Source organism: Palaemon carinicauda, chromosome 2 (genome assembly GCF_036898095.1).
Source record: "Palaemon carinicauda isolate YSFRI2023 chromosome 2, ASM3689809v2, whole genome shotgun sequence".
NCBI lineage: Eukaryota > Metazoa > Arthropoda > Malacostraca > Decapoda > Palaemonidae > Palaemon > Palaemon carinicauda.
In genome coordinates, this window is record NC_090726.1 from 41,625,053 (window position 1) to 41,634,919 (window position 9,867).

General features: G+C 38.5%; 1 long non-coding RNA gene across 3 annotated transcripts in view; it reads left to right on the forward strand.

The window, feature by feature from the left end:
* The window catches only part of LOC137624152 (uncharacterized), a 42,110-nt gene extending 32,561 nt beyond the window's left edge, over window positions 1-9,549 (forward strand). For all 3 annotated transcript variants that reach the window (XR_011040694.1, XR_011040695.1, XR_011040696.1), the window contains 2 exons: window positions 6,622-6,724; window positions 9,096-9,549. This is a non-coding gene — a long non-coding RNA (uncharacterized lncRNA). The remainder of the gene's footprint in view (window positions 1-6,621; window positions 6,725-9,095) is intronic.
* Window positions 9,550-9,867: the final 318 nt, after the last annotated feature.

The window sequence follows — 9,867 nt, forward strand, 5'->3', positions numbered from 1 at the left end:
AACGTCAAGAACTGCCTCACGGCAAAGAACAAGGTTCTCGCCTTCCTTCGACAGTTAGGGTTTCAGGTCAACTTAGAAAAATCCCGCCTGGTCCCAGAGACCAAGTTTCAATGGCTGGGATTACAATGGGACCTACGCTCCCATACGCTATGCAAAGAACACGAAACGGTTTCTCAGGGACAAGTTGTCGTCCAGGAGGAATCGGGAAAGAATTCAAGGCTCCTTACAGTTCGCCTCCATAACAGACATTGTCCTAAAGTCCAAACTAAAGGACATAAACAAGAGTGTGGCGCTCCAGGGCAAACAAGAAGCGTCGAGACAGAGCTCGACTTCCCCCAATCCTGAGAGAAAGTCTAAAACCATGGACTCAAGTCAAGAGCCTATCGAAGTCAGTCCCCTTGCAATATCTGGCCCCAGGACTCTTCATTCACACAGACGCCTCCTTATCAAGGTGGGGAGGATACTCCCAGCACAAGAAAGTTCAGGGACTATGGTCAACGATATTCCGACAATTTCACATCAATGTCCTAGAGGCCATGGCAGTATTCCTTACCCTAAAATGACTGAAACCAGCCAGGAACCTTCACATCCGGCTGGTTCTAGACAGCGCAGTCATAGTCCACTGCATAAACGGAGGAGGCTCCAAGTCAGCCCACATAAACCACGTCATGTTAGCAATATTCTCCTTGGCAACATCAAACAAGTGGCATCTGTCAGCAGTCCACCTTGCGGGAGTGCGGAATGTAGTGGCGGACGCACTTTCGAGGATAACTCTCCTGGAGTCTGAATGGTCCCTAGACTAAGTCATTCAAATGGATCTTATCTCAGGTCCCGGGTCTCCAGGTGGACTTGTTTGCGACGGAATCCAACCACAAACTACAATGTTACGTGGCCCCCAACATGGACCCTCGGGCTCATGCCACAGACGCAATGTCGTTAGATTGGAACGTTTGGAAGAGGATTTATGTTCCCTCCGATAAATCTCCTGTTGAAAGTATTGGACAAACTCGGGTCTTTCAGAGGCCGAGTAGCTCTGGTAGCCCCCAACTGGCCCAAGAGCAATTGGTTTCCTCTGTTACTGGAACTGGGCCTCTGCCCTCGGCAGATTCCCAATCCTATACTAACAGAAGTAGTACAAACTCGCAATGTGTTGGCTTCCTCAAGAATTCAGTGCCCTAACTTTATGGACTTCATGAAGTTTGCAGCTCAAAAGGGTGCAAATATTGACCCTCTAAATACCCTATTCTTGGAATCGGACAAAAGGGAATCCACCCTTCGTCAATATGACTCCGCTGTTTAAAAAACTTGCAAAGTTTTTAAAGGACTCAAAGGTTGAAAAGATGACGATGAATCTGTGACCACCTTCAGAACTCTCCTTGAATCAGGCCTAGCAGCCAACACCATCATTACGATCAAATCAGCTTTGAAAAAGATCTTTAATATTGGTTTTGATATTGACCTTACAGATTCATACTTCTCGTCCATCCCGAGAGCTTGTGCCAGATTAAAACCATCAACTCGCCCTAGTGCGGTTTCCTGGTTTTTTAATGATGTCCTGAATCTGGCCTCTGACACTCTTAATGAATCTTACAATTACATGGCACTGTTAAGACATTGTTCCTACTGAGCCTCGCTTCTGGCTCCAGAATTTAACTTTCTGCCTTGTCTAGAGACTCAGGTCATATTGAATTCCTCTCTTCGGGAGAAGTCCTTCTCTCCCCTAACATAGTTTTCCTCGCTAAAAATGAGGACCCTCAGAACAGGTGGTCTCCCTATAAGATTGTTCCACTTCCTCGGGATCCATCCTTGTGCCCAGTTACCACCCTGAAAGCCTACTTAAATAGAACTTCCATTACAAACACAGGGCCCTTATTTGTCAGAGAAAATGGAGGAATCATTACCCTTAAAGGAAGCTGGCAACAAATACTTTATTTTATTAAACAGGCTAATCCTGAATCATTCCCCCTGTCCATGATATTCGAGCTGTTGCTACTTCAATTAATTTCTTCCACCACATGAAATTTGATGAACTCTAAAAATATACAGGCTGGAAGTCCCCTAAAGTTTTTAAATGCCACTACCTAAAACCTTTGGAAGCTCTAAAATTTGCTACAGTAGCAGCTGGGAATGTGGTTCCTCCTGGAGGTACTGTCTTAATCACAACGTCTTGCTCTATCCTCTTTCCCTCCTACCTGCCCTAATTATTGTTACTACCTAGTTTTGGTTTTGTTTTTCTTGACTACACCCTTATGGTGTATTATTTGATAACCAGTTAGGATCTCAATTACTACGAATCTTTATTTTATACCTGTATTTAGTCTTACTCTCCACGAGCTGGTCTTGTTATTTATATTTATTTGATCTGCATTATCTGCCTGTCATTTTGCCATCCCTAGTATGGGATTTTTTGCCATTATTATATTTAACTATTAACTATTACCCTCGGGATACCCTGTATATCCTTTTCTGATATTAAAATCACGTTTGGTATTTTGTATTACTTCCCTCAGGTATTGTCAAGTTTGGGTCCTTATTCTCTGGCACTATTTCACTGGGCAGCACAGGTCTGAGCCCAGAAAAGATTTTGACGAAGGAAAAATCTATTTCTGGGCGAGAGACCTGTGCCGCCCAGTGAACCCACCCTCCCCTCCCTTCTTAGGCCCCAATCTTGGGTGCTATAAGGAGTGACGTCACTAGCGTGGGTTGGACTGTTGGTAGTAGACGGTGCTAGGTCTTGAACGGCACCTCGCTGTACAGGGATATTGAGAGGAGATATCTAAATGGTATGAGGCCTCTGGTTGCGATCAATTATCACGCCCCAGTTAATTATACTGACACCTTATTAGGCGAGCGAGCTGGGTTCAACCTAGCTTTCATAGACTATTTTTTCTCTAGTAAATTCATAGCGTGTTTTTACCTTAGAAATGATGTTAAAGGAGCATTTCACTGGGTAGCACTGGTCTCTCATCCAGAAATAGATTTTTCCTTCGTCAAAATCACTTATTTAATGCAAGCAGTTTGTGCAATTGTCTCTGAAATAGAGGTAACAATGAACTAGAGGCTAGAGTACTATTCTATTTAGTTTGTGTTTGGGAGCATGAGGGTGTTGGTTAGCCTAAAAATTTACCATTTAACCAACAATAGGAAATCTTAATTTACCGGAATGTCAGCTTACATCTGCATATGCCAATGTCAAAAAATACCTATCTAAAGTTTGAGTGTAAATCAAGTTTTCAAACGGATGGCATGGATGGCCCGCAATAATTTAAGTGCAAATTTCAGCCTGTGGAAAGTGAAATGGAGAATTAATGGGTTTGGCTAATTAGATTAATGCTAGAATTTCCATATACAAAAGAATAGGCTGTTTTTAGATTAAATGAAGCTACTTTCATCAGATGTTTTGCACCATTGTTCTATCCATTAGTGCTTTAGCATTTGTATAAATCAATGTGTGAACAGGTGAGCCCTAGTCTGTAGCTACAAAAGATTTTGATTGGCTCCTGGAAAGGCATTTAGCCCAAATTGTAACCCCATCTCAGGAGGTTGTCATACAAATTTATATTCAGGTGACCGATTTCTTCCTGGTATGGGAGAATCCGCAGGTCTTTACTAGGGTAAAGGAGGTTAATGTAATTGGATTGTCACTATTTATGCAGTTAGTATTTTAATTAGATTGGTCTGAGGTCTATAGTTCTTTTATGGTCATGAAGCTGTGTGATTTCAGACTTTTCCTTAATGGTTGTAGTGGGTGCTTGGGATTGTGCTAGGTTGGTATTTTCATATCGTAGCAATTGCAGCTTGACGTATGTCAGGTGGTAAAATGCTGACTAGTCTGAACAAAGCTGGTAAGGGTGTTGCTCTCGTTGGCAGGCTTATAGCTCTGAATTTTCCCTGGTGTAGTTTGACCTTTCCCATACAGCACAGTATTTTGCAGTGGAGTGACTTAGTGCTAAGGCTGTTGGCTTTAAGTTTTTGCTCCAGCTCCCAACTTGATGCTATTAGTCTGTTATAAGAGGGTCCCTATTCTTGAGCTTATTTACTTTATTCATGAAAGTGTTCTGGCAAGTGACGCTGATGGACTGGATATGGATGGTTTTGCAGTAATTAGTTTTCCCATTTTCTGTATGCCTGGGGTTAACATACCTGTGATTTCATAGTTTGTCTTGAGTGCCATATTTTGCAATAGACTGATACCATAATGTCCAAGTATTCAAGTATTCCTTCAATGGTTTTAAAGGACCATGACTGTTGCAATGCAGAGATCAGCAACATGGATAAACATCCTTATGTTTTGGATTTGTGGAAGGTGTTTGCAAATATTTATGGGCCTCGTACATCACTTTGCTAGAGACAATTTGATTCCTCCACTTTTCTTGCCATCCATTACCACTGATCTATTTTGTTGCTGAACTAAAGTATAATTTCATGGATTTTGGTCATTTTGGCTACCTTCATGAGAAAAACTGTTGCCTGTCATAGGCAGCTGTGACGTTGACTCAACAAGTCTGTCATTTCCTTGGTCTCTGATCCATCCTCTATAAATTGTATTAGGTTAGACATGATTGCAGCATATCATCCAGGTTGAAAGCCTGCTTGGTCTAGTCTAAGCTGCTCCTTGATGGTTGGTTAGGTGGCCATAATAAAGCGTCAGTTTGCAAGTGATGCTGAGTAAGGCTATTGATAGGATGCTCTTAGATGAGCTTTGATCTTTACCAGGCTTGAGGTGAGGCACACCTATTGATCATCTCCATATCCTTGGGATTAAGTATGTTAATGCATATTCATTGAAAGTGCAAGAATAAACGCAGAATCTTTTATAATGATTTTTTTATAGCTAATTTTAATTTTGCTGATAGTCTTATTATTTTGGGATTTGATTGTTTAATTAAAAGGGTTTTAATTTTTAATGTGCTGATCATTTAAGCTTTGGTAGAATTACTGTATAATGTAGCCTTTTATAATTTCTAGATGTTGAAGGAAGGGGGTGTGATTGTTCTTGAAGGGTGGGTGAGATTGTTTAATGTGTTTTTTGTCAATGGTACCAGTAGATTGGGTTTCTGAGTGCATTGCACCACTATATAAGGGTAAGGGAGATCTGCAAGAGTTTTAATTAAAGGGTTATTAGTTTGAGTGTGGTGGGAAAAGTGTATGGTACAGTACTGATTAATAGGATTAAGGATAAAATTTAGAATGCAATCTTATAAGTACAGGGTGGTTTTAGAAGAGGTAGGGGTTGTATGAATCACTTTTAGTTAGGCAGATATGCGAGAAATATTTAGCAAAAGGTAAGGAGGTATATGTTTATGGATCTGGAGAAAGCGTATGATAAAGTTGATAGGGAAGCAATGTGGAATGTGATGAGGTTATATGGAGTTGGTGGAAGTTTGTTGCAAGCAGTGAAAAGTTTCTACAAAGGTAGTAAAGCATGTGTTCGGATAGGAATTGAAGTGAGCGATTGGTTTCCGGTGAGTGGGGCTGAGACAGGGATGTGTAATGTCGCCGTGGTTGTTTAACTTTTATGTTGGAGTGGTGAGAGAGGTGAATGCTAGTGCTTGGACAAGGATTGAAACTGGTAGACGAGAATGACCATGAATGGGAGGTATATCAGTTGTTTGCGGATGATACTGTACGGGTTGTAGACGCGGAAGAGAAGCTTGGCCAATTAGTGACAGAATTTGGAAGGGTGTGTGAAAGGAGGAAGTTGAGAGTTAATGTGGGTAAGAGTAAGGTTGAGATAAACGAGAATGGAGGGTGGTGCGAGGTTGAATGTCATGTTGAATGGAGTTACTGTACTTGAGGAGGTGGATCAGTTTAAGTACTTGGGGTCTGTTGTAGCAGCAAATGGTGGAGTGGAAGCAGATGTACGTCAGAGTGAATGAAGGATGCAGTGTTGGGGCAGTTAGGGAGTAGTAAAAAATAGTGGGTTGGGCATGAATGTAGAGAGTTCTGTATGAAGTGATAGTACCAACTGTGATGTATGGATCTGAGTTGTGGGGAATGAAAGTGACTGAGACAGAAATTGAATGAGAAGAAATGTCTAAAGAGTATGGCTGGTGTATCTGGAGTAGATAGGGTTAGGTATGAAGTCGTGAGGGTGAGAATGGGTGTAAGAAATGAGTTGGCAGCTAGAGTGGATATGAATGTGTTGAGGTGGTTTGGCGTTGTTGAAAATGGCTCTGCTAAAGGAGGTGATGAATGCAAGAGTTGATGGGAGAAGTACGAGGAAGGCCAAGGTTTGGGTGGAGAGAGAGGGAAGCTCTGGGTGATAGGAGGATAAATGTGAGAGGCAAGAGAGGGTGCTAGAAATAGGAATGAATGGCGAGCAATTGTGACGCAGTTCCGGTAGACACTGCTGCTTCCTCCAGTGCCTTGGAAGAGGAGGTAGCAGCAGTAGGGGATTCAGCGTTATGAAGCTTCATCTGTGGTGGATAACAGGGGAGGGTGGGCTTGGCACCCTAGCAGTACCAGCTGAACTCGGTTGAGTCCCTTGTCAGGCTGGGAGGAACGTGGAGAGGACAGGTCCCCTTTTTTCTGTTTGTTTGTCGGCTACCCCCCAAAATTGGGAGAAGTGCCTTGGTATATTTGTATTAAAAAAATTAAAAATTTATTTGTCTTCTGCAGGTGGCAACTGAAACTTGTACAGGTACCTAATGAGAAAGGATAGGCTGATGTGAAAATAATTATCCTGACACCTGAATAATGAAAGTCTCTGGAAACATTAAAGGTAAATATGGGTACTCTTTGAATATTGTTTAAAAGAATTTATGAATATTGACCAAAAAACTTTTTATCAACATTCTGGTTTGTGATTTATTTAAAAGAAACTAATGAAAAGGATAAAATACCTGTTCATGAAACTAGATATTTGAAAACTAAATGAAAACCAGAAATTTAATTCTGGCCTTTTTTTTTTTTCTTTTTTTTTTCTTTTTTTTTTTTACCATCTTTTGCCTTGGAAAAAATATAAGGTGCCACTAGACTAGAAGCTGGAATAGTAGTTTAAAATTTATTTTTGTGTATGAGGATAATCCTTAAAATGTGTTTGTAATTTTACCTAAATAATTTTAAACTAGAGATCTTCATAGGTCAATGCTAAAAAGAATGGCTTTCTATGGGTCTATAAGTAGTTTAATTCCAAAGTTTGCAAATTAGTTATGGATGTCACTTAAATAGTAAATTTGTCTGTGGAAAGTGAACTGGAGTAAAGTAAATTGCTCAAGTTTGCTTTGTTACTAGTCTAATGGACTTAATTTGAACTTCTCTCGTTTAGTACGGGTCAATTTAAGTTTCTTGGTATGCTTCAGGTGAATTGTTATAATAGGCAAAATCTAGTTGTCTTGGGTGATAGTAAGCTACTTTTAAGTCTATGGACATGTAGGCTGCACTAGCTAATGGAACAAGGCAGGCTAAACTGAGTTGATGTATTGCGTTTCAATGTAATTAATAGTTGGTAATTAATTTTAAGATATATGGTTTGTAATTCAGCCTTGAGGAATGTAACTTTGAGGTTCGTACATTAATAATCACCTGACATTGTAACAGTGTAACACACCACAGGAATTAAACTCAGACAGGGTTAAAACTTAACTATTTCTGTTGGCACTAAGTCTATTTAGGTATGAACTAAATTTATCAACTGCGCTTCGGTTAAAATGATGATCAACAAGGCTAATTAGTGAAGTTTATTTCATAAGAACTTAATTGGATAGGCAGTCATGGACTGCAGCCCAACAGATGAAAAACAAATAAGAGTAAATTAAAATGTTTGGTTGGTAATTTTTTGTGAAATATGTAGCCAGCTAGTGTCTGTTTAGTAATATACTGTCCAAGTTTAGCTGCTTAGGTAATTTATGTAAGCTGAAGAAATCGCTAGCTTAACCTGCAAAACTTTTTCCTCAAATAGTGTATAAGCTAGACATTGCCTTCACTGCATCAAAATTTACATTGGCACAGTTGAGTTTGATAGATTTCAATTTCATTTTCATGTTTTAACTTTAAATTTTTTTAAGAATTACATAGTGATTTTTATATTTCTTACTGTTTGCTAGCAGCAAAGGTTGAAAAACTCCTGGGTATTCAAAGTACATAAAAAATAAATAATTAAAATAGGACATTATTAATAGCTTAAATTTTAACCACCCTGGATTTCCAAATAACAGGTTAGTGGATGGATCAGGGTTTAAAGTTTTCTGTAAACAACTATTTAGCTAATAGTTGCTGTTTATTGAAATTTTCTTCCCATTGGGCAAAGATGGGTTGATAAATGGATGTAGATGGTAGTCTATGGAAAAGTAAGATTTTATTTAATATAGGATAGTGTATATAGGCCTTTTAGTGAGACAAATCATTGGAATAATGCAGATTATAAGTTTGAAAAGTTAATGGTAGTTTTATGTAGGTGAGCAGTACTTTGCCATTTTGGTTTGTTGTAAGCTGTGAATCATGAGATTATATTTAGTGGGAGAGTACTTCTAGATTTGAGTTTTGATATGATCCTGGGTCCACGTTAACCATAAAATGATTTGTAATGATCACACCTAATTATAATTGGTTTTTTTATTTCAAATTAATAACTATGGCCTCCTAAGTGGATGGCTAAATTTGTATACTGTAATGAACAGGGTAAAGTTTGAGTACTTCTAGATTTGAGTTTTGATATGATCTTGGGTCCACGTTAGCCATAAAGTAATTTGTAATGATGATCACATAATTATAATTTTTTTTTTTAAATGAAAAACTAGTCTCCTAAGTGGATAGCTAAATTTGTATAATGAACAGGGTAGTTTCAGATTAAACCACCAAAGTAGTTAGAAGAATAGAAAGTGAGAAAAGGCAGTGCATGTAAATAATCTGATGCTCTAGCAAAGGTATGCTTTTGTCTCGATTGCATTGTAGTTGAAAACTTTAATGTCTCAGAGCAGTCCATGTAATTTGGAAACTAAAAGATTCGAGGTACAGAAGGCTGTGGAAAAGTCCACGTTTAATCCTTGTTTGTGTCGCACTATTTAACATGAAAGTGGTTCAGTATTGACATGCCCACTAGAACAAGTTGGTCTTGAATCTTTGCCAGTATACTGATTTATTTCCTTTTACAGGAGTGACCCCCACTGACTGGTGCCAGGAAGATTTCTGTGAAGCAAAACTAAACCTTTTTGATGAACTCTATTCTCAAGCTCTTGCTACTAAGGGACCGAAGATGAAGAGATACTTATGCTTTATGAAGGATAGCTCAAAATTTAAAATCTCAAAGGAATTTTCTGCATAAGGAAGCGCACAGATAAATTTCTCTATTCAGGCTCATGGACTTTATAGGTTCGAGGGTTTCAAAGTTTAGGTTTCTTAAAATCATTGTCACTAGTAATTCAAGTTTTTTGAAATGAAGAATCCTGTGGAGTAAATCATTTTGAATGGTGTTGAGACCTTAGGTCTCTGGTACTTTATTTTACTTCATGAAATGGTATATGATTTGAAGAAGATTTACCTACATATATAAGCAATTGTTGGCTCAAAATCAGCTTTTCCTGTGTGTATATGACAATCATTGACCTTTTTTTTTTTTTTTTTTTTTTTTTTTTTTTTTTTTTTTTTTTGTAACTTTGGAAATTCATGTAGGGATATCTTTAAAAATATATATATATATATATAATTTATTTCATAGGCAAAGGTTTGAATAGTCAATTCCAGTCACTTGTAGTAAATTATGTACAAACTTAAACAAGGCTGTGACATTCAGGTGCAAGAATTATAATTCAATCTTTCTTCTCTACTGCTTGCTACTGTTAGTTGCTATACCATTGTAATTAATGGGTCCTTAACTTTTAAGTTTCTTAATTTCTGTTGTCCTTTATGTTAATTTAAATCTCCATT